At 49.0% G+C, this 24,153-nt stretch overlaps 1 long non-coding RNA gene across 1 annotated transcript in view; it reads right to left on the bottom strand.

The window, feature by feature from the left end:
* Positions 1-477: 477 nt before the first annotated feature.
* The window catches only part of LOC146829100 (uncharacterized), a 114,573-nt gene continuing 90,897 nt past the window's right edge, over positions 478-24,153 (bottom strand). The window contains exons 3-4 of the long non-coding RNA XR_014961908.1: positions 16,303-16,446; positions 478-1,436 (exon numbers count right to left, since the gene is read on the bottom strand). This is a non-coding gene — a long non-coding RNA (uncharacterized LOC146829100). The remainder of the gene's footprint in view (positions 1,437-16,302; positions 16,447-24,153) is intronic.

Below are 24,153 nucleotides of genomic sequence, written 5' to 3'. Positions count from 1 at the left end.
CCACACTCAGGAGGCAGTCCACAACCCCAGACCCCAAACCAACCTTGGACGTCTGTCATCCAAGACCCCGTTGGGCCAACTCCGTGCATCCAACCTTGCCCTGGCCAACATTCTTCACATCCACCGAAGTCCAGCATGCAGGACATAGTTCTCCCACCTGGCTAAACATACCTGGGACTCCCTCCCAGGGCACCTTTACCTCCACATGAGCCATGTCCTCTACACTTTAATGATGCTCTTCCAAATTGGCCTGTCCGCACAGTATTGCAAGCCCCCCCTCAGCAGCTTGAGGCCATCACGGGTGAGTATTGTGCTCCATGTCTGTATTGGATGATACATTGTGACCCATGTGTGTCCTGTACCGGACTCACATCCCAGGGTATGGATGGCTGGAGTTAGTTCAACACTCAGGCATAGTTTGACATTTCCCCACACATATGTTGTGGACTCATGCAAAATGACTGCAACATCTAATTAAAGAAATGTAGTTTTATTCTCGGTGGGGGGTGTCTATTGTGGGTAAAAATAGGTGCTATACAGTGTGCCTAGAATCCAAAGTTCACAGGGGGGAGATGGGATCCAGAGAATGTCAGTGAATAAGGTGCTGCTGTTGCGCATGAAGGCCAGGCCAGGTGACCTGGGAGATGTGGATGGCCCGCTGCCTCTCACTGTCTTTTCCGTGGACGACCCACCTTCCTCACGGGACCCTCAGATGCAGGCCTTGACGATCCTTGATGATCCCTCCCTGTGGCTGGTGTTGGTCTTCGCCTGGTGGCACAGGGAGGGTTTCCCATGTTGTCGGCGATCCGACGGAGTGAACGGCTTATGTCAGTTTGCACCGCCAGGAGCTCAGTCAGTCTTGCCTCCATCCGTCCTTGGTGTTGTTGTTGACTGGCGTGTTGCTCGACCTGCTGGTTCTTAATCTCTGTGAGGGTCTCCACTACCTGGCTGATGGCCCTGGTGTCACGCAGATACGTCCATGATGTTGCGTATGTGTGACATACCGGTCCCTTCAGCTGGCTGGTCAGGTTCTCACCTCCGCCTGCCTCCACTCCCACCACCCCTGCCCACATGAGCCTGGCCTGCCGTTGTGGGCACATCGGGTCTACGGGACCCCTGAGGGATGGCAGTTGCGGGGTTGTCTGCCTCCTCCTGGGTGCCCGGCGAACCTTCTCCCTCCAGGTCAGACTGGCTCAGTTGTTCAATGCGGGCAGGGCTCCTGGGTGTCTCCTGGGATGTGGCAGGAATGGGGGTGGTGGTTGGCACAGATGTACCTGAAGCAGGTGCTGCAGGGGCTTGGACACTAGAGGGTCCAGGTGGGTTGGGGTCATCCGCGGAGTGTTGAGAGGTGTCGCTGCCGGTGGGTTCAGGTTCCTCCCGAGCCTGGGACTGTGGTTCTTCCCCCCCATTGTTGGGGGGAGATCCATGACGTTGCCCTGTGTGTGAGAGAGAGACAATGTTAATGCTGTTTCATGTGACATCCATGTTTCATACATATTCAAGTTGGCACATGTTGGAGGGAGGCCCACCGGGTAGTCGGGGAGACTATTCCGGCACCTTCCTACCGCAAAGTTATAGCCGAGCGCCGCTGAGAAGCCTCCTCGGGGAGGTCTTTCTCCTATGATCGTACTAGGCCCAGTAACACCACCACACAGGACTCAATAGCAGTTGCGAGATTAGATTCTTTATCGGCAGTAATACGTGCAATATTTACAGAGGGATCGAGGGATCCTGTCAGAGTCTCAGTGTTCGTTCAAGAGGATAGGGTAGCGGGACAGTCTTAGTGCCAGCCAGGCATGGGAGGGCTCTGCGCCAGACCTTGGATGCTGGTCTCAGAGCGGCTCGGACATGGAGAGCCGCGATGTCGTCTGCAGGGCTCGGATGGTAGTTCCGCTGAGGTCGAGCCGCGACGAGGTCAGCTGGGCTCTGATGGTAAGGTTCAACAAGGTCGGGCCGCGACAGCGTCAGCAGGGCCCCAAAGGTTTGTGAAGGTCTTTAAGTACGGTGGAGCCGCGACGTCGTCAGCAGGGCTCAAAGGGTGGTTCAGGGTGAGTCTTCTTCGTAGGGTCAGCCGCGATCCGATCAGCAGGGCTCTCGACTCCAGGATACAACTACTGCCCTGTTGTCGGGTCGCCCCAGATATAGGACGAGAGCCCTTTGATGTCCGGACCCGTGCGCCCGGAGGGGGCGGAGAGGACGGGTAGGGGGCGGCCAGACGCCCAGCAGGAGAGGCGCCAGGCCCCAGAGAGCTGTGGGGTGATCACACCCAGGTGTGGAGAGACGGTAGGGGGTCCCATCGATACTGCCCTCTGCCGAGAGTGGGAAGGGCTCACGTGGTATCCCCCGAGCCAGGGGTTGGCGTCTCGATGTCGGGCCTTGCTGGGACCGAGGCCGGGTAGAGCAGGGTCATACAGGTGGTCACGTGGAGGGACGTGCAATCCAAGATGGAGGAGCCCCGATGTGCATGGGACCTCGTGCGGCTTAGCGCGGGGAAACAGGACCACGCCACGAGGCCGGCTCCCACACGCGTCCCCCCCCAGCTGAAGGCAGGGAGAGTCACCCATCTTCTTGGGGGTTCTCCTCGCTGAGGCGGAAGAATCGGGACAGGCCGTCAGCATTGGCGTGGTCGTTGCCGGGCCGGTGTTCAACAGTGAAGTCCATCCCTTGTAGCGAGATGGACCAGCGTAACAGCTTGGGGTTCTCGCTCCGCATTTGCATGAGCCACCGCAAGGGCCGGTGGTCAGTCTGGACCCTGAAGTGGGTACCGAAAAGGTAGGGCCGGAGCTTCTTGAGAGCCCATACCACAGCGAAGGCCTCCCGCTCGATGGTGCTCCACCTCTGTTCTCGCGGCAGCAGTCGGCGGCTGATAAAGGCCACCGGTCGGTCGAGGCCCTTGGCGTCCAGCTGGGAGAGGACTGCCCCGACCCCGTACTCCGAGGCATCGGTCTGGACTACAAATTCCTTGCTGTAGTCGGGGGCCTTTAGCACAGGGGCAGCGCAATTGGCTGCTTTGAGAGTATCAAACGCGGTCTGGCAGCGGGGCGTCCAGTGCACCGCCTTGGGTTGTTTCTTTGAAGTGAGTTCCGTAAGGGGGCCCACAATGCTGCCATAATCCTTTATGAAGCGTCGGTAGTAGCCTGTGAGGCCCAGGAATGCCCGGACAGCGTTTTGGGTGGCGGGGGGCTCCCACGCCTGGATGGTGTCCACTTTTAACCGGAGGGGGGCCACCTGGCCACTCCCCACCTGATGGCCCAGATAGATCACAGATCCTTGACCGATCTGGCACTTGCTGGCCTTAATTGTGAGGCCGGCTCTTTGGAGAGCGGCCAGGACTTCCCCAAGGTGTCCTAGGTGCGCGGCCAAGTGGTCGCTGAAGACAGCAATGTCATCGAGGTAGGCCGCGCTGAAGGCTTCGAGACCGGCCAGGACCCTATTTACCAGCCTCTGAAAGGTCGCTGGGGCGTTCTTCATGCCGAAGGGCATCACCCGGAAGTGGTAGTGGCCGTCGGGGATAGAGAAAGCTGATCGTTCTTGTGCGCTGGGAGTGAGCTTGATCTGCCAGTACCCAGCAGTGAGATCAAAGGTGCTTAGGTAGCGGGCGGCCCCTAAGCGATCAATCAGCTCATCGGCTCGTGGCAAAGGGTGGGCATCGGTCTTGGTAACTGCGTTCAGGCCCCGGTAGTCGACACAGAATCTGAGTTTGGGGGCCGTGCCGGGGGCGGCGGCCTTCGGCACCAAGACTACCGGGCTGGCCCACGGGCTGTCGGAAGGCTCGATGACTCCGAGGGCGAGCATCTTGGTGACCTCGGTCTTTATGCAGGCCCGGACTCGGTCAGGCACTCTATAAGCGCGGTGTCGTACAGGGGGGCTATCCCCCGTGTCCACATCGTGGACGCACCAGGGGGTTACCCCGGGCGTGAGAGAAAAGAGGGCAGCGAAGGGTTGCAGTAGCTTCTGGCAATCATGGCGCTGTTCTGGTGTCAGGGTGGCGGAGAGGTGGACGCCCTCCAAGGAGCCGTCTTGGCTCGAGGACCCCAGGAGGTCTGGTAGGGGCTCGGAGTCACTTTCACCCCCATCGTCGGTAGCCAGTAGTAAGCTTAGTTCAGTTCGGGCAAAATGGGGCTTGAGCCGGTTGGCGTGCAGGACCCTGAGGGGGTTCCCGGAGACTCCATATCGACCAGGTACGTGACGGGGCTCTTCCTTTCAACTATCTTGAAGGGCCCGATCCACTTGTCCTGCAGGGCGCAGGGGTCCACGGGTGACATGACCCAGACTTGCTGGCCCGGCTCAAACTCGACGGCTGAGGCATTCTCGTCATACCAGCGTTTCGTATCTTCTTGGCTGGCTTCAAGGTTGGCTTCTGCCAGGGCACGGAACTTTCGAGTCTGGTTCCACAAGGTCAGGAGGTACCGGTAGATGTCGGGCGGGGCACTCTGGACGTTCGCCTCCCAACCCTCCTTGACCAGGCTGAGGGGCCCTCGGACGGGGTGCCCATACAACAGTTCGAAGGGGCTGAAGCCCAGGGACTTCTGTGGTACCTCCCGGTAGGCGAACAGGAGTCAGGGCAACAGGACATCCCATCTCCTCCTGAGGGGCTCTTCCAGGCCCTTGATCATCCCCTTCAGGGTTCGGTTGAACCGCTCGACCAGTCCGTTTCCCTGGGGGTGGTAAGGGGTGGTGAATTTATAGGTGACCCCACATTGTTGCCAGAGGGATCTCATGTACTTCGAGATAAAGTTCGTCCCCCTGTCGCTCACCACTTCTCGGGGGAACCCCACCCTGGAGAAGATGCCCATCAGGGCCCGGCCCACCACTGGAGCGGTCACAGTTCGGAGGGGAACAGCTTCTGGGTACCGGGTGGCGTGGTCGACCAGTACCAGGATGAAGCGGTGGCCCAGGGCGGTCCAGGGGTCGAGGGGCCCCACGATGTCTATCCCCACTTGTTCGAACGGGGTGTGGGCGGCTGGAAATGGTTGCAGGGGGGCTTTCACGCGTCCCCCAGTCTTCCCGCTAGCTTGGCACGTCGGGCAGGACCGGCAGTGCTGGTCCACGTCTCGTCTCATTCGGGGCCAATAGAAATGGGTCACGAGGCGGCTGTACGTCTTGTCCTGCCCGAGATGTCCGGCGAGGGGCACGTCATGTGCCAGGTTCAAGAGGAATTCTCGAAATCGGAGGGGGACCACCAGCACCCGGCTGGCCCCTAGTTCGGCGACTTTCTGCTCGATATACAATAAGTCATTGTCCCAATAGACCCAGTGGGTTCCCGAGGGGTCCCCCGCAGCCTGGGCGGCCGCCTGCTGTCGGGCTCCCTCGAGGGACGGGCAGCCCTTCTGTTCTTGCTGGAATTGTTCACGGGTGGGGCCCCCGTCGTGGCGCCACTGGGCCAGCTCGGGGATCTCGCTGAGGGGAGCGGCCTCGTTGGAAGAAAGTTCGGAGGGCCCGGCCTCCTCGTCAGGATCCTCCGGGCTGGAGGAGGTGGATGGTTCGGGGCCCGCCGGTTTGTCGGGGGCCGGGGCCGCAGCTGGCTGGGCGGTCATGGACCGAGTGGTGGCGCAGGCCCACTCGGGTAGTCCTAGCATCCCCAGATGCTCTCGGCGCTCCACCTGGGCCCAGGGGGAGCTCTCTAGGTCGTTCCCCAGGAGGCAGTCCACCGGGGCGTCGTCGCGGACAGTCACTTTTAGGGTGCCGGACACTCCTCCCCACTCTAAGGGGATTCGGGCCATCCGGCACATGCTCTCGGTGTTGTCGGCGGTCCGGACAGGGCAGAGGACATGTGGTAGGATCTGTTCGGGGGTCACCAGATGGCAGCGGACAGCGGTCACACTGGCCCCAGTGTCCCGGAGGGCCTCGGCCCGTCGCCCATTGATGGTGAACCACTGTTGGTACTTCTGGATGTTGCTTGGGATGGTGGCGCGGGGCACCATTTCTCGGGAGCCTAGGCATACAAGCGACATGGCGGCTGGTTCCCACTCGGGGGACCCGTCGTCGTGGTTCTCCTCCTCGTCCTCTCCCTCCCCCAGGGCTGCGGCGGCAATTTGTCGGGGAGGTGGCCCCGTGGTCCCGTTCCGTCGGTTCACGGGGCAAGCCGGGTCACTTGCATAATGGCCGGTCTGTTGGCATCCAAAGCAGGTTACTGTCGGTCGTGGTCCAGACCGGGCGATAGGGGTCCCTCTTCGGCCCTGGGTCGGGGAAGCGGGGTTGGTTGTTTGCCCTCGTGGCGGACTTCTGGGCGGTCCAGCTGGGAATTCTCGACTGCAGTGGGACCCCCCACCTCCGCCGCGCTGGCGGGGAGGTCCCGTGGTGCTCCGTTGGTAGTCCCCCACGGGGTTCCGGGGGACCCGGGCGTTGACCCATCGGTCCGCTTCGGCGGCGAGCTTCCGGGGCTCGGTCAGTTTACTGTCCAGGAGGTGTTGCCTTAGTTCCACAAAGCAGTTGTTGGCGAGGTGCTCCCAGACAATGAGGTCGAATAGTTCGCTATATGAGGTGACCTTGCTCCCTTTGATCCATCCCTCCAACGCTCGGCTGAAGAAGTCCACGTATTCGACCCATGTGGTACCGGGTATCTTCTTGCAGTCCCGGAAGCGTTGCCGGTACATCTCGGCCGACAGTCCGTAGCGTGTGAGTAGGGCTTCCTTCATGTGGTCGTACGAGGTCATCACTGCATCGGGGAGTTGCAGCAGGGTATCCCGTCCCTCGCTGAGGAACCTCCCCCATAGGCCGGCGCCCCAATCCTTCCGGGGTACCCGATGGGAGGTCATGGCGACTTCGTACGCTCGGAACCATTGCTGGATGTCGTTATTTTTATAGTACTCCTTGACGACATCCTTGGGGATGTGAACCTTTGGCTCGGTCGGGGGCAGAGCGTCCCGGGCTCCGGGGTTGCTGGTCTCCCCAGCTTTAGCTTTTAGTTCAAGTTCTTTAAGGCTCCTCTCATGCTCGAGGGTTAGCCGTCTCTCCTCTAGCTCCCGATGCCTTTTCTTCTCCTCGATTTCTTCTTGTAGTCGTAGTTGCTCCAGGGCTATCTTTTTCTCCGCCAGTAGGAGCTCACCGTCCAGCCGGAGTCGGGCAAGATCCATTTCGTGTGTCCGGGCCCTTTCCCGTTCTCGTATCTCTTCGGGGGAAAGGCTGGTGTCTGGGATGGTTCGCTCCCCGTTTGTCGGGGCCGTGGTCGGCAGATTTCCGTCCCGGTCCGAGGTCCCTTCGGCTCGGGGTGGAGGGGTCTCGGGTTCTGCCCAGGCTTTCAGGGCTTTCTGCATTTCCTCCTTGGTGCCCAATCCTGTGGTTGGGATCCCTTTGTCTTTGCAGAATTGTTTGAGTTCCTTGTGGGTGTATTCCTCCAGTTTCTCCAACTGGAAGGTTGCGGCCATGGTTGCTTCTTGGCCATCCATGGTTCCCTTTTTCTCTTCTCGTCTGGTCAGGTAGTGGTTGCGTTACTTGCTTGTACGATTGCGTTTGCTCGGATCCCGCCGCTGGCCACCAAATGTTGGAGGGAGGCCCACCGGGTAGTCGGGGAGACTATTCCGGCACCTTCCTACCGCAAAGTTATAGCCGAGCGCCGCTGTGAAGCCTCCTCGGGGAGGTCTTTCTCCTATGATCGTACTAGGCCCAGTAACACCACCACACAGGACTCAATAGCAGTTGCGAGATTAGATTCTTTATCGGCAGTAATACGTGCAATATTTACAGAGGGATCGAGGGATCCTGTCAGAGTCTCAGTGTTCGTTCAAGAGGATAGGGTAGCGGGACAGTCTTAGTGCCAGCCAGGCACGGGAGGGCTCTGCGCCAGACCTTGGATGCTGGTCTCAGAGCGGCTCGGACGTGGAGAGCCGCGACGTCGTCTGCAGGCCTCGGATGGTAGTTCCGCTTAGGTCGAGCCGCGACGAGGTCAGCTGGGCTCTGGTGGTAAGGTTCAACAAGGTCGGGCCGCGACAGCGTCAGCAGGGCCCCAAAGGTTCGTGAAGGTCTTTAAGCACGGTGGAGCCGCGACGTCGTCAGCAGGGCTCAAGGGGTGGTTCAGGGTGAGTCTTCTTCGTAGGGTCAGCCGCGATCCGATCAGCAGGGCTCTCGACTCCAGGATACAACTACTGCCCTGTTGTCGGGTCGCCCCAGATATAGGACGAGAGCCCTTTGATGTCCGGACCCGTGCGCCCGGAGGGGGCGGAGAGGACGGGCAGGGGGCGGCCAGACGCCCAGCAGGAGAGGCGCCAGGCCCCAGAGAGCTGTGGGGTGATCACACCCAGGTGTGGAGAGACGGTAGGGGGTCCCATCGATACTGCCCTCTGCCGAGAGTGGGAAGGGCTCACGTGGTATCCCCCGAGCCAGGGGTTGGCGTCTCGATGTCGGGCCTTGCTGGGACCGAGGCCGGGTAGAGCAGGGTCATACAGGTGGTCACGTGGAGTGACGTGCAATCCAAGATGGAGGAGCCCCGATGTGCATGGGACCTCGTGCGGCTTAGCGCGGGGAAACAGGACCATGCCACGAGGCCGGCTCCCACAGCACAGTTCCTCCAGGTAGTTGTATGTGCCTTGCATTCCCCTCACTGTTCACTTGTGGATGGGTATGTTGCAGGGGACAGATTGATATGTTCTCCTGAGTGTTTGCCATGTAGATTTTTGGCTTGGATGCTTCTTTGGCTATGGATTGATCTTGTTGTGTCACATGTCCATTGTGAGAGTGGGTAAATCCATTGCCTGCCCCAGGGGTGTGTACTTGTGTAAGGGGTGTGTGTGACAGGGCCTGCTGGTGGGTGTAGTGTGATTTGGCTGTGGGTCTCCCAGGTGATGTATCTGTCCCCTCATGGTGCATGCTGGCATGACAGTGAGTGTGAGTTCCTGTCATAGATATCTGAGCTTGTGGTGTTGGTGTTTGAGTTTACAGTAGTCACAGGAGGGCCTTATGCTGGCTACAGCAGGGCCAAGTGTCAGCTACCTTGTCAGTACTTTGCCAGTCCCTGTGCATTGAGCATGGTGCATGGGTATGTCCCTGGGCCATATTGGCTGAGGGCAATGATGTCTGATTCAGAGTTGAACAATGTGTTTTGTGAGCCCCACCCTCCCAGCATCCCGGACATCCAGTCTTGGGTTTGTGCTTCGTGTAGCCTGGGATATGGCATGGCCTTGCTTTATGGATGGGGCATACACATGTTAGTGGAATGAGCGTTGTTTTTGAGTGTGATGGTGTCCGATGAGGGCTTGGGGGTAGTTGCGAGCATTTGGTGTAGTTGGGGTGTGGATGCCATTACCCCCATGTTACGTAAGTTGTTTGTGTACTCACCAGGCTCTGCAACTCCTTCGACTCCGTGTACTCCCACCGGCGGAAGCTGGGCCATCACCTTCTCCTCCCAGGGATGGTAATGTACCGGTCTGAGGGGCAGCCCACCTCCAGTGATGTTGCTCTGGGCGTAGTCCTCGTTCGTTTTGCGCTTGACTGCCCTCTGCAGATCGTACCACCTGGCTTGGCATTCATTCCTCTTCCTTCTGATGGGCGCAACAGCATTCACCCTATCGACGATCCTCTGCCACAGACGTGATTTTTCGGCTATGCTGGTCTGTCTAACCAATGTTCCAAAGAGCTGTGGCTCGACTCTGATGACTTCGTTGACAAGGATGTCCAGCTCCTCCCTTGTGAACTTTGGATTCTTGTCTGTGAGCATGGTGTGGGGTGAGGGTGTGGATGGTTGTGGGTGTGTGGGTGTGAATGTGAATGTGAAGGTGTGTGTGGGAATGTGGAGAGGGGGTTTGTGTGAAGGAGTGTGTGTGAAGGTGTATATGTTAAGGTGTATGGGTGCCGTTGTTTGGGTGTGCTCTGTAGCTGCAGTGAGTCTGTTGCAAAGGCTCATGGTTTGTGTGTGTGGGCCCTTTTTATTGGTCCATTTGTGGGTGGGTCTGAGTTTGAATTTTTGGTGGGTGTGTTATAAGAGGTGGTTTTGAGTTTGGGCCTCTGTTTACCTGTTTGGATGTGCCAGGTCAGTCATTTTGATGTTTTTTGTACTGTAGACATGTTTTGTGGTGTTGTGCGAGTCGAATTGACCCTCCTTGTGCTGTTTAACAGTGTCCTGGTTCAGTACGAGTCGTTTTCGCGTATGTAAGGTGCGTCCATACGCGATGTTGTTGTACCGTGCTCGCATAAGCAATGTTGTTGTAAGGTCCGTACATATGAGATGTTGGGGACGGTGCTGGGGTATGGTGCATCCAAGTAAGGGGCTGGGGTACGGTGCTGGGGTATGGTGTGTACAAGTACGGGGCTGGGGTACAGTGCTGGGGTGCGGTGCATACAAGTACGGAGCTGGGGTACGGTGCGCCCAAGTATGGTGCTGGGGTACGGTGCTGGGGTACGGTGCGTCCAAGTACGGGGCTGGGGTACGGTGCTGGGGTACAGTGCGTCCATGTATGGGGCTGGGGTACAGTGCGTCCAAGTACGGGGCTGGGGTACAGTGCTGGGGTACGGTGTGTACAAGTATAGGGCTGGGGTACGGTGCTGGGGTGTGGTGCGTACAAGTACGGGGCTGGGGTACGGTGTGCCCAAGTATCGTGCTGGGGTACGGTGCTGGGGTACAGTGCGTCGAAGTACGGGGCTGGGGTACGGGGCTGGGGTATGGTGCGTCCAAGTACGGGGCTGGGGTATGGTGCTGGGGTACGGTGCGTACAACTACGGGGCTGAGGTATGGTGCTGGGGTATGGTGCGTCCATGTATGGGGCTGGGGTATGGTGCGTCCAAGTACGGGGCTGGGGTACGGTGCTGGGGCACGGTGCGTCCAAGTACGGGGCTTGGGTACGGTGCTGGGGTACGGTGCGTACAAGTACGGGGCTGGGGTACGGTGCGTCCAAGTACGGGGCTGGGGTACGGTGCTGGGGTACGGTGCGTCCAAGTACGGGGCTTGGGTACGGTGCTGGGGTACGGTGCGTACAAGTACGGGGCTGGGGTACGGTGCTGGAGTACGGTGCGTACAAGTATGGTGCGTACAAATATGGGGCTGGGGTACGGTGCGTCCATGTACGGGGCTGGGGTATGGTACGTACAAGTACGGGGCTGGGGTAGGGTGCTGGGGTACGGTGTGTACAAGTAAGGGGTATGGGTTACGTTGCGGACATGGGGGGTACGGTGCTGAGATACGGGGGTACGGTGCTGACATACGGGGGGACGTGCAGACATACGCGGGGGGCTGTACGACTCATATCCCGGGCACAAGTTTACCCAGGATACGAGTGGTACAGAGTTTGCTTCGTACGGGACGTTTTACATACGCTTGTATATTTGGAAGGGGCGTTACGGATCGTACTTGTGCGCTCGGACTGCAGTTTTACGATTTGTATGTAAAACTGTCCGGGTACGTCTCGTAGACCTTTTCCCGAAGCGATTCATATGAATTTTTCACATACGGATCGTACTTCACCGGTGGGACGGGACTTGTACGTAAAAATATACGGATACGAGTCATACGGGAATTTTTTTTACCCGATCGGAATCAGCACCATAATGTTAATTATTTTAGTGATGCACAAAAAAATATTGTAAACATTCATATTTTTCATAAATAATGATTCATAATTAAAGAATCTGTGTATATTAATTATATTATATTTTAACAAATAACATATTTATTGTAAATATTTAAATAAACATTTTAAAAAAGTAAAATGTAAAATGTATAAATTTGTGATAAAGTAAATTAATTTTACATTTGTTTAATTAACAAAATTACATTTTATAATTTTTGGGAAATTATTATTTTTAATTTGAAAATTGGTTTCATTTTTATTGAATTCAGTATCGTTAATTATGAGTATGTTATTATTTCCTATTTTATGGAATGGTAGTAAGTATCTTTTTCATATATTAATTATTAATAGTGCTCAAATTAATATTTTATATGATAAAGTTTAAATATGACTATATAGGTTTGTAGTTTTGGTTAGTGTCTTTTTTATGTAATTTGTAGTTTATTTGATAGACGGAAAATTAAGTCTATATAATAATGATTGTGTGTATACATTTTTTAGTCTGCAATACCCTGCACAAAATGTTTTAGATTGTAGTGGAGTGGAAATATAGTAATTTTCACCGCTTTTGTGTACAACACCTTCACCAAATTGGTATATATTGGAATGGAAATAGTAAATGCCATCCCTTCAGTGTTCAACACTTTTCCAAAATTGGTATAGATTGGAGTAGGAAGAGTAAATGCCACTCTTTTAGTGTCCAACAACTTTGCCAACTTGGCATATATTCGAGTGGGAATAGGAAATGTCGCCCCTTTAAGTATCCAACACCTTCCCCAAATTGGTGCATATTGGAGTCGGAATCATAAGTGTCACCCCTTTAGTGTCCAACACCTTCTCCAAATTGGTATAAATTGGAGCTGGACAAGTAAAAGTCTCCCTTTTGGGGCCTGATTACGAGTCTGGCGGTCCAAGGACCACCAGACTCATGGTGGCTTGGTAGTGGCGGTCTCCCAACCTCCTGGTTATGACTCGGACGATGAGACTGCCATGGGACCACTGACACCTCCAGGGAACTGCCGTTCCGTGGAGGTGGCACGGTGCCTCACACCCTGTGTAAGCACCCAGTGGGGCATAACATGTACCCCAATGTGTGCATGCACACCAGTTCCTGCTTGGCATGGACTTTTGAGTCCATGCTGTGCAGGAACTGCTTTTGCCGTTCCCATTATGGTGCCTATTTTTAAAGGCACCGCCGTGGAAATGCCATAAAAGGCCCGCCAAACACGAATTTAACTCGTAATCTGGCGGGCAGCCCAACCAGAGGTTTGGCGGGGTGGACCCCCCGTCGCACCGTTAAATTCGTAATCGGGCCCTTAGTGCCCAACAGTTTCTTAAACATAGTTTATTTTGGAGGATAATTATTCAATTTTTAAAGTTTTGTGTGAAATCCTTTGTTTAAATTGTAGTTGTATAAAGTAGAAAGAGTTTGTGTTATTGTTGGTGTTTCAAAATGGAAAAAAGTAGTTATATGCTTGTAATAAAAATATTATGAATTACATATTTTTATGGAATAAAGCGTGTAACACATTTTTCTACTTCTATGTTTTCAAAGTTTATTTAATGTAAATAGTGTTTTATGTTGTACATTTTCCACTTTTTTCTATTGTTCAAAATATTTCTTAAATTGCTTGTATACATAGTTTTAACATTATTTATTCAGTATATATTAAATAATTGTATATATTTTAGACTACTATTTAATGTATACTTTGCAATTTCTTAAATTGTTTACAACTTTTTTTGACATGTTTAGTATTTTTTAACATTTTTAATACATTTATTAAACATTTTTACATTCATTCCCATTCAATTATATGAGGAGATAGACTTTTTTAGTTTCATTTAGCGGCCATTTTTTTTTTACTGCCACGTTCTATTTTGGAGTGAATTTGTGTCATGTTGTAGTCCATTTTCTAGGATCCAGGGCACAGTATGGTGCGGCTGTTCTCCAGAACAAGTACGTCCCTTTTTAAGGGTTTTGAGGGTAGGTGGTGCAGGGAGGCAGTCTACAGGTTAATCATGCCATTGTTTGTGGGATTATTGAAGGTTTAGGTGCATTATTAGTAGTGTTTTTCACTAGTGTATAGTACGGGGTTTTGGGACACTGTTTAACTAATGTATCATTGGTGCAGTGCCAAAATATCGATGTAAAAATATCGATTTGCACAAATAATAAGGTAAAAGAATTGTGGGTCAGAAATATCGACAGAAAAAATATCGTAGTCAAGAATATCAATTTTTAGGTAAGTAATATCGATTGAAAAAACATCGAAGTGTTAAATATCATTTGTAAGAATATAGTTGTTAAAAATATCGATTTTTTTAATTAATGTTATGTATTTTAGTATATATTTTATGTGTGTTATGTTTTTTGTGTGAGAATTGTTTGTATTTTTATTATATGTGTTAAAATTTTAGTAGGTAATATATTTTTTTTATTGAATTTAGCATTTTTAGTTCCATAGCGGGTTGTGGGTTTATAGGGGAATAGGGTGGGAAGTAATTTAATTATATAAATTGTATTTATTATTTATAGTAGTTAATAATTTCCTTTAATTGATCTTTGCGTTTTTAGTTCCGTAGCGGGTTGTGGGTTTATAGAGGAATAGGGTGGGAAGTAATTTAATTTTATGAAATCTGTTGAATAATTTATATTTATTCATATTTGTATAATTGTGATGTTATAGAGTTAAATGTGTAAATTATGTTATTAATAATTGTTTGATAATTAGTTGTTAATTAATTTAAATTATTTCATTATTAAATAATTATGGTAATTGTTTGATTAATTTTAGGTGTGTTTTGTGGTGTTTATAGGTGTAAATGGTGGGAAGGGAGGAAAGTAATTTATTTTGTATTGATGAATTATTAATTATTTGTAAATTAATTTAAATTAATTCATTAGTAATTATTAATTGTAATTGTGTAATTAATTTCAGGTGTGTGTTGTAGATATTATAGTGTTAAAGAATGTGTAATGAATGCATGTTTATTATTTTTTTAATAACAATATATTTTAAATGTAAAATTAATTATGTTAATTATGGATATAACATTTAATAAAAATGTTGATGTCTTTTTTTATTGGTGTAGTATCCAACCCTTTCCATACTGCTGCACTCACTGGAGTGGGAAGTGTAATTTTTACCCCTCCGCTATCCAACACTTTCCCCTCTGTTGCACTCACTGGAGTGGGAATAGTAATTTTTACCCCTCCGCTATCCAACACGTTCCCTGCTGTTGCACTCACTGGAGTGGAAATAGTAATTTTTACCCCTCCGCTATCCAACACTTTCCCTTTTGTTGCACTCACTGGAGTGGGAATAGTAATTTTTACCCCTCCGCTATCCAGCACTTTCCCTGCTGTTGCACTCACTGGAGTGGGAATAGTAATTTTTACCCCTCCACTCCATTATCCAACACTTTCCCTACTGTTGCACTCACTGGAGTGGGAATAGTAATGTGTACCCCTCCCCTGTCCAACACTTTCCCTGCTGTTGCACTCACTGGAGTGGGAATAATAATTTTTACCCCTCCACTATCCAACATTTTCCCTACTGTTGTATTTATTGTGTTGCAAGATGTATGTTTTATTTTTGTTTTAATGGTTTAATGTTTTAATTAAATATAGAATGTACTATTTTATTTTAAATTATTGATGTATGTATATCTTTTATTTTTATATATTTTAAAAAGTTTATAAATTAAATAAAGATAATAGTTATTAAATTATATTTAAGTAAATATATGTATATGTATATATTTTTATGCATGTGTGTTTATATTTTTTTTATTAAGTTTATTTGTTATATTTATTTAAAATATATATTAAATGTAAAAGGGCCTCTGCTGTGTTGCTAGCCAGGGTCTGGACATGTGCAATCACTGGCAGACACAGAGTCTGGGGCACCCTACAGTTAATTGCCCTGTGGAGAGGTAGCTGGGCTGCCAGACAAAGAACAGCCCAATAGGTCATCCCTGACTCACTCTTCGATCCTAGCTTGCTGGGAAGGACACCTCAAGCAGACCTACTGCCCCTTCTCCTAGGTCCGGAGCTTCACTGACGCCAAGAAGCATGGCAGCTATGCAGGGGGAAAAGGACCGCAGTTTTAAAGACATGCTTAAAAAACGACGGGGGCCAAGACTGGCGAACGTTTGCCACCTCCTTGCTCAGATAGTGAAGAGGTGAATGGCCCAGTGACTCACTCCTTCTTAGAAGCTCTTTTTGTCTCCCTCCACGATGACCTCTAAACATTCACGAAAGACCTCTCTAATGACCTCAGGGTGGTCTGCCGCAAACCCGATGGCCTAGGCAACAGAGTCTCGACACTGGAACACAATAAAACAGGCTGGGTAGAAGAAATCGAGCAGCTGCAACAGAAGGTAATCAGGCTTAGAGACTAATAGCTCAAGCTACAAGCACACATTGAAGATTTATAAAATCAATAGAGGTGCTACAATGTACACATCAAAGGAGTCCCTATGGATGCTGAGAACGCTGACATTTAAATGTTCATAAAGTAATTCTTTAGATGTATCTTACAAGCATCACAGAAGACTGACATTCAGATTGACCGAGCACATAGAGCAAGCTCCACGAGACCGAATGGTAGTAGATATATTGGTATTTATCTGACATTCAACTAAAAGAATGGATTGTTTGTGCAGCCAGAGACTGCCATCCAGTGCAGTTCAAAAGTCACAAACCAATGCTATACCAAGACCTAGCAGTTTTTCCACTACAGAAATGCTAAGAATACTGCCCTGTTACTGCCCATCTTTGGATAAAGGGATACCATACTTGTGGGGGTATCCCTCGCAGATCATCTTCCACCTGATAGGCAAGCTTCACCAACTCTGTTCTCCTGAGGAAGGCTTTCCAGCATATTGGCATTGACGACTCGTCTCTCGCTGACTCCCAGCTCAGCCAGCACGAACGAGGGACCTGTAGAGGACAACGACAGTGAGGAACCAGAGCTACACCCACAAGGCTGAGACCATATCCAGCAACTATTGCCCTCCAGCGGAGGGCGGTACTAAAGAAGCTTGCCAGTGACTCCACTAGTGCAGACAGTATGTGAATATGGCTGAGATGGCTTTATCATTTATCATTTGTGATGGGTGGATTGGGCCAGGTACGGGGGGACAGGAACCCTGGGCCACTATTCACACCAAAACGCTTTATTCCCTTTGGGACTTTTGATCTTTTGGGTCATTTCTTTCGGACTATGTTGTTCTTATTGTTATTTCTTGTTTTTCAGGGTTGTTTTGGGGGGGTAACTGCAGAAGGTAGCTTTATATTGTCTTTTTAGCTCACCTTTACTTTGGCCACCCATAGGCAGAGTCGGCTGCAACATAAAATGGCTTGGGCCTTCATACACAGAATATTTCACAACGGGATCACCACACCTTTACCATGAGCTTTCCGACAGCAATTCTTTTCATCTACTCCCTCTAAAACTGAGTGAGTGGCCATATTGGTATCCCTCTCCTTTTGCAGCAAGATAGGTCCCAAACAGGTTGAAATCAAAGGCAGGCTATTGGCCCACTCAGTGACCCTAGGCAACTACACCTCTACCCTAGGGACCATATACTTTCCTAATAATGGACAAGAGCATTTCATGCACCACACTGTGGCTGAAGTGATGTCCAGCCAAGATTGACTAGTGCTCTTTGGGGGAGACCTCAACATAATATTCAATAATGATTTCGACAGATAGGTGTGCTCTGGTTTCAAGAGATGGGTCTGGGAGACATATGGTGTAATCTGCACCCACACATGTGGGACTACATGTTTTTTTCCCATGCACATAAAACATACTCCCATATAGATCACTTCTCGGGTATGAAAGGACTCCAGTCTTTAGTTACAATCGTTTGTGCTGGCTGAGCTGGAAGTCAGCGAGAGAGTGTACAGGTGGGTTCCAGCCCTGCGCATTGCGTGAGTGTTTCTTCCAAAGATCATGTGCGCATAGACCCCAGCCCTGTGCACCAGAGCAGAGTGTCTTCCAGGGTTAAAACTGCTCCTGTCAGGTTCGAGGATTACTGCAGATTCTAACTTTTGTTTGCCCTGCATCGTAATTATCTATTATGTTTATTGTTGTTTTCTTGCTTTGGTTATTTGTAATATAATTAATTTCTCTTGTTTTGTAAAGGAAGGGGGTGTGTTGGGTTGTGCGGAATGTGAGTGTGGAATGCGGGGGCGTGGGAGTTCCCTGCGTGGAACTGGGGTGCGGGGCTGGATGGCAGTTGCTGCTGGACGTGGATCGAGAAAGACGAAATAAAGAGAAGCACTTACCTGCACAACGAGTCTGCTTCTTCTCAGTAACCTAACACGATCACTTTCCCACTCAAATCCCATGGGGGATGGCAGATCAGATTAAGTTTAGGTGCAGCTCTGCAGAACATTCAACCACTCTGGGGCACAGACCTGGTTCCCAAGCATCAAGGATGGCTACACTGCCTTTGCTACATACTAGGGATGGAGAGGCTGACCCTGACCCTCTCTGCACAGGGCAATTCATATTCTGAGCTTTGCCATCCATATATTGTCTCTCTCTCTGCTGAGTTCCGGGAACACACCTGCCCTAATTATCTCCATCTACTTCATCTGACGGATACTGCAGCTGACTCCCACCCTGAGGGTTCTGACTAGGATGACACATCTTGACATGCCGGGGGAGGGGGGGCGGGGGTGTCACACTGCCCACCATATTTTTAAATCTGCGGTTCCAGTGGAGGAGGATGGGGGTGTTTATAGGAGGTTGTTGTGTTATTTCACATATGTGCCATTGCAGATGAGCAAATGATGCTCATAGTTTTGCTGAGTTTCTATTTGTACTTAGAAAACTAATATACATATTTGAACCATAAAGTGCTCTCATGCTCCTGCTGACACGTTTCAGCTCCCCTGCAGTCTTGCTCACAAACAGAGGCTCCATATTAGTTTCAACATTTAAAGTGCACAATGCTTTCGTAATCATGGACAGAGCAAACAGACCTCATTGTATATTTCAGTGAATGACACTATATCGACTTCAGTGCTTTGTAGGAAAACATCACCAATCTTTGTGTGTTACTTTCAAATTAGAGCAGAGACATGAATGTACATTCAGATATTTTGAAAGAAGAATGATTTAAAAATTAGAACAGTGGCTTTCACATTGTTATACAAGAGCATTCCATCGAGTTTCTCAAGCCATGAATGACCAGTAATTTAGCCCAAGTGGACATACTGTATGGTATAAGCCTGAAAACACTGGTCAAATGCAGGTTAAATCTTATGTCATTTCTACTCCTATTGTTCAATTTCTTTTTTCCTGACTCCTATTAATTAAAACCCCATGGTTCAGCTACACGTGGCGCTTCACATGAAGTTGAATTGGGATTGTGCAATTGAAAAATGAGGCACAAAGTAAGAAAAGTCCATTAGTAAAGCATTTGTGAAGATTTTAATAGTAAGGTATGCCCACAGGGGGTGAATCACAGATTTACTTAAATGAAGTGGGAATGATCAAAATCCTCCATGTGAAGTTGAACCATGGGGTTTTAATTCTTCGACTGCTCTAGACATTTGCAGCTCTCACTGATTTTAAGGTACAAATACAGGACACGTGATTCATTCTTCCTCTCAACATGTCATTTCTTACAATTGCTGCAGTGCAACTGCAATGGAGTTTTTCGGGACAAACAAGCCAAAATGTTAATGAGGGGTCCAATCAGAGACAGGGTTTACTGTGTCTATCTTGGAGATGGTCTCTTTTATCTCTTTATGTGGGATCCGGAACGGTTCTTTACTCATACTACCCATACTATCCAGAATTGGACTGGGGAAATGATGGTATGTTATTCTCGCCTTTTTACCTTCAACCTGTTCTCCCAAATGAGATCATCCTGTTTAGACTGGGACTCAACAAAGGAGGTGAGATTCAGCTTCATTAATCACTCCATCATACAAATGAGGTCCCCCCACCATAACGGATCTCCAGCAGTGATTGGCAATGTAAGAGATGGGTATGTGAATTTTTTACCTGAACACTAAGGGGCTCATTACGATGGCAGGTGGACTTTGACCGCCTGCTACCGTACCGGTAAACGGGACTGACCGCCAGTGGTGTGGCGGTCCCACAAAACAAATTAGGATGTGACCGCCACCCTGGCGGTCGCATCCCGGATATTCAACATTGTGGCGGGCGGTGCTTTAAGCAGCACCCACCACAATGTTGAATATGCACATTGTGCATTGGCATGCACTGTGTGACAGGCACCGTGCGGTGCCTGCCACCTTGAGTATGCCAACGCAGGGGGTACCATAGGCACCCCCCATCCCCCCAACACCCAGGGGGCCTGTAAAGGGCCCCCACAGCCAAAGCCTGCATGCCTTTCCATGGAGGCATCACCGCCATGGAAAGGCAAAAATCCGCACATATTCTAATATGGCAGGCGGCGCCTACTAGGCACCGCCACCATATTAAGGCCCAGGACCGCACGGCAGGCAATTGTAACGATTGCCTGCCTGCGGTAAAGTGGCCGTCCACCGCTGTACCCCCGCCATTGTAATCTGGCGGGGGGTAATTGAAGTGCGGGCGGGCAAAGATGTTGGGCGGATCGCTACTGCCGTTCGGGCGGTGGTGATCTGCCCGACATCATATTGGGCCCCTTACTGTCACCTCCCAATGCTCCACCATCGGAGACTTGATTTTCACCAAGTGGTGCAATAGTATCGTTTAAGTAATAGGTCCCAAAGTTCTCCATGTTTTCTCTCACGTTCAGATTGCTGGTGACCGTTTTGAAGCACTGAGTAGTGGTGTATCTTGGGTAGCATAAGGCTTGAACTGTTTCTGTTTACCACTTTTTAACCCGTGGAAACATTTTTTTCTTTTTAAAGAAAATACTATCTTGTTTATTCTAAATGAGTTTATATTTTTGCCCCCACTCCTATAACTCAATGCATCTTAAAATAAAAATGCATATTTCTAGGTGGCTGCAATAGTCTTAAATTACAGTTTATTAGTATTTTAGGAAGTAACACCAAACCTCCATTTCCTATGATTTACAGTAATCCCCATGCCTAGAGCTGTGACCGAGTTAGCAAACTATTGAAGGCATCTTGCTTTTTGAATATACTGCAACTGTCCTAAAGCCAGATTACTTTATTTCTTTTTAAACAATGTTCTGGTTTCTGCAGCCACTTTAAGCTATGCAATTTTAAAGATGATAGAAAGATATCAGTTTGCATATTGAGTAGGGCCTTGAATATAATTATAAACTAATAGAAACGAGAACAGTTGGATATCACGGATAGCGCAAACAGAGCATTACATCTGATCTCAAGTTTGCACATGGCTGGCTAAGGTACCCTTCTCAGCATCAGGGGAGTGCATCCTGCGCGGCAGCTGTAATATTTCCGAGCTTTCTAGTCATATGAAAGACACTAGTGCAAACGGGCACTGAAGCAGCCCCATGGCCTTTCATCGCATGGCAGCTTGTTAGAATGCAAATTGCAAACCTCTTGCAACCTCAAACACACACTGTGGTCCTTGATGGGGCTCACGCAGGTTTCTCTCCTGATGAGACCCCAATCTGTTCAGTTATTTGGTATGAATTATCGTAAAACATATTCAGGCCACTGGAGGGCACACACAGTGGCATCCTGTCTTAGTTATTAATTTATATCGTAATAACACATTTAGGTGTGAATTTATGTCCCTCTTTTGGTACAGCATAAATACACTAATAGCCATCTATAGAGATTTACACAGAAGATGTGTGACCCCCTCCATGTAATAGTTCTTTACTGTGAATGTTTCTAAGTTAGATTCTTCCAGACCGCTACATATTTCTGAGCGTAAGATAGATTTGTAATGACTTGTGCAGAACACAATTCATACATTGTCAGTAATTGCAGTGAAAATTAACATTTCTGTGGCATTCCATTGCAATGGCACACAGCAACGGTAGACTCTTTTCAACAATGAAAATCTAAACAATTTAATTTGAAGTCTGATCGTAGAAAGTGGAACATTGGAGCCTGGGAGCAAGGCTGAGTTAGAATTAATACTCCACTGAGTTCGGACAGAGTTATCTCAGCTGTGACAGCAAGCCCTTTGTTTGTTTCACCAGCTCTTCTACGTGGAAGCGTAGACCGAGCTGCATATCCGACCAGTGTCCTGGCAGATTGGTCAGCTAACTTCGTGTGCAACATTAACCAAACACTAAGGAGTGAATCATGCACAAAAACATTTACAAAAGATAACAAAAGGTGGTATAATAAAAAACAGTAATTGTGCAAAGTGGGCATCAGTTCCACAGTGTCCCATATTAGGTCAAAAAGGGGAAAATAAAAATACAGTAAGAGCATTAATACTGTGGAGTTTTGAAAAAGTATATATTAAAAAAGCAGTTCAGCCAAGAAAAAAGAAGCATGTGAAGACAAAGTTGATGCCTTAATGCTCAAATGAAGTGTAGTGAGTTTGTAAAGACGGGACCATTGTGGCTTCTGATGGACCCTGTTTAGAATGTTGAGTTTGCAGTTAAACACAGAAGAATAAAGACATACTATATTAAGCTCCGTTTGTGGCATAGTCAGTGGCAAGTACCTGGGCTGGGGAGGACGCCACAACTGGTGACGAGATAACGGATAAGCAACCCAAAGATCAATAGTGCTCTCCCAGAAAAATTGCTGTGGTCCACCAAATTGCTTGTGTGCCTCCGACAAAGCGCAGAATCAACATCTGGTATATGTGAAGTCAAAGCGTAGCCCCAGTTCCATATAAAAATATTCAAAGTTAATTAAAGCTTCCCTCAGAAGTCTACACAGTTTCCGAGAACCTGCTGGGAAGGCTGCACAAAGAGGTACTGAGCTACAACACAACTCAAAGCCATACATTTATACGCAGTGACAACGCTATAGGTGGATGCAACCAGGTTTTGAAAGAGCAGCAAAGTGCAAGAGAATACTGCAAACAGAAGTGCTGGGAGGCAGAGATCAACCAGATGTCATACAGCACAAATTTACGCTTACAAGCACCAAAATGTAAATACTAAAATAATCATCTACTTACCAGAGCTGAGCAGAGGGAATCATTGTGCCTCTGCGCTGAGAAAACAACCCCAGAGAAAGCACTTGGGGTTGTGCTTACAGAGCTGTCCATACCTGAAGCGACCCACCACCAAAGCTGCCTGTTGGTGGCTCGGAACTACTCCCAAGGTCTCCTAAAAGCAAAGAGCTCCTATGGAGACCAAGAGGCAGGTCAAGGTTTCGCAGGCTGTCCAAGATGACCCAGAGGCCAGAACAGGACATTAGAGATGGTATGGATGGAGCAGGTTCTAGCAGAGAGCAGACGGCGTTGTCGGGAACTTCACCCTCAGTCAATATTCTAAATGGTTAAAATGCTGCCACCTTCTTGAAACCACAGCCACCATTCGATCCCACCAAAAATGTAATATTGGTGACAGATGGACTACCTGGATAGATTATTTCATTAATGCGATCGAAGAAGCTGATAACAAAAAGATAGCCAAGTACCTTAAGAATCTTGCAGCCGAAGGTGTAAAAGAAGTCATAAAGAAAAAAACGCGAGCTGAACAAATTGCATGCAGTAAAATCAAAGCAGCCTTGAATCTCAAGTTCAATCCAATGCAAAATGTAGATAACGAAAGGTACATCATCAGTCAAGAACGACAGAAAGCTGGTGAGACCATCAAAAAATGTGTTGAGAGAATGGATACATTCATCAAACAATTAATTTAAATATAAGAAATCTATATGCCTGAGAGGGATTGACAGATGCTTGTCAGATTTGTTCAGACGAAGAATGCTGAGAGAAACTCTGAGTCTGGACCCTGTTCTCAAGGATGCTAGAGCTGAAGAGTGTGTTGATTGATAAGCTGCTGACATCGAAGCAGAAGGTGCCCAGAGGGAGTCAGTCATGAATGTGAGAAATAAGCCTAGGCACAAGGCCGAGATACCCAAAGTGAATGCTCCACAGAAAAATGAGTTGTGTTTCGGGAGTGGATTTTCATTTACAAACAAAGATAAACGTCCCACCATTGGACAGGTCAGCAAAGGCTGTGGAAAGGAGAACCATTTTGTGATGGTGTGCAATGAACAGGAAAAAGTAAGTGCGTCACAGTGTGAAGACAAAATGGCTGCCAGAATGTTGCAAAAGTGATGTTCAACACACGATCATAAGGCCAAGCAACCACACCCGCTGAGGCACATCGACACAAAACAAAGTTGATCGACATCTGAATCTTCATCAAACAGTTCTTCCATGTCAGTATCATGTGAAAGTGAAGAAGATGGTTGTGCCATGTCTATGTTTACCTAAGGGAAGCATTCGCATGTTGGATAGACCGCCTGTGCGGAAAATCACCATTACAGGAGAAATCGGCATGACAAAGCTCCAAAGTCATTCAAACATTGCCCGAAGATCACACTAAACAAAGGTTGTTCAGTAACTTTCATTATCAATATTGGTGTGTGAATAAATATTATGCAGAAATATAATGAGCTGTCTCCATTGCCTTGAGTTACACCATCAAAAACTAAACTGTATACATGGAATCCATTGATGCCACTGAAAAAACAAGGTTTGTAGCAACAATCAAGCAAAAGAAAACAAAAGCACAAGAACCCATTCATGTACTT

This window comes from Triturus cristatus, chromosome 5_2 (genome assembly GCF_964204655.1).
Source record: "Triturus cristatus chromosome 5_2, aTriCri1.1, whole genome shotgun sequence".
In the NCBI taxonomy this organism is placed as follows: Eukaryota; Metazoa; Chordata; class Amphibia; order Caudata; family Salamandridae; genus Triturus; species Triturus cristatus.
Note: the sequence above shows the minus strand (reverse complement) of the source record. Positions and strands in the feature narration are given on the sequence as shown.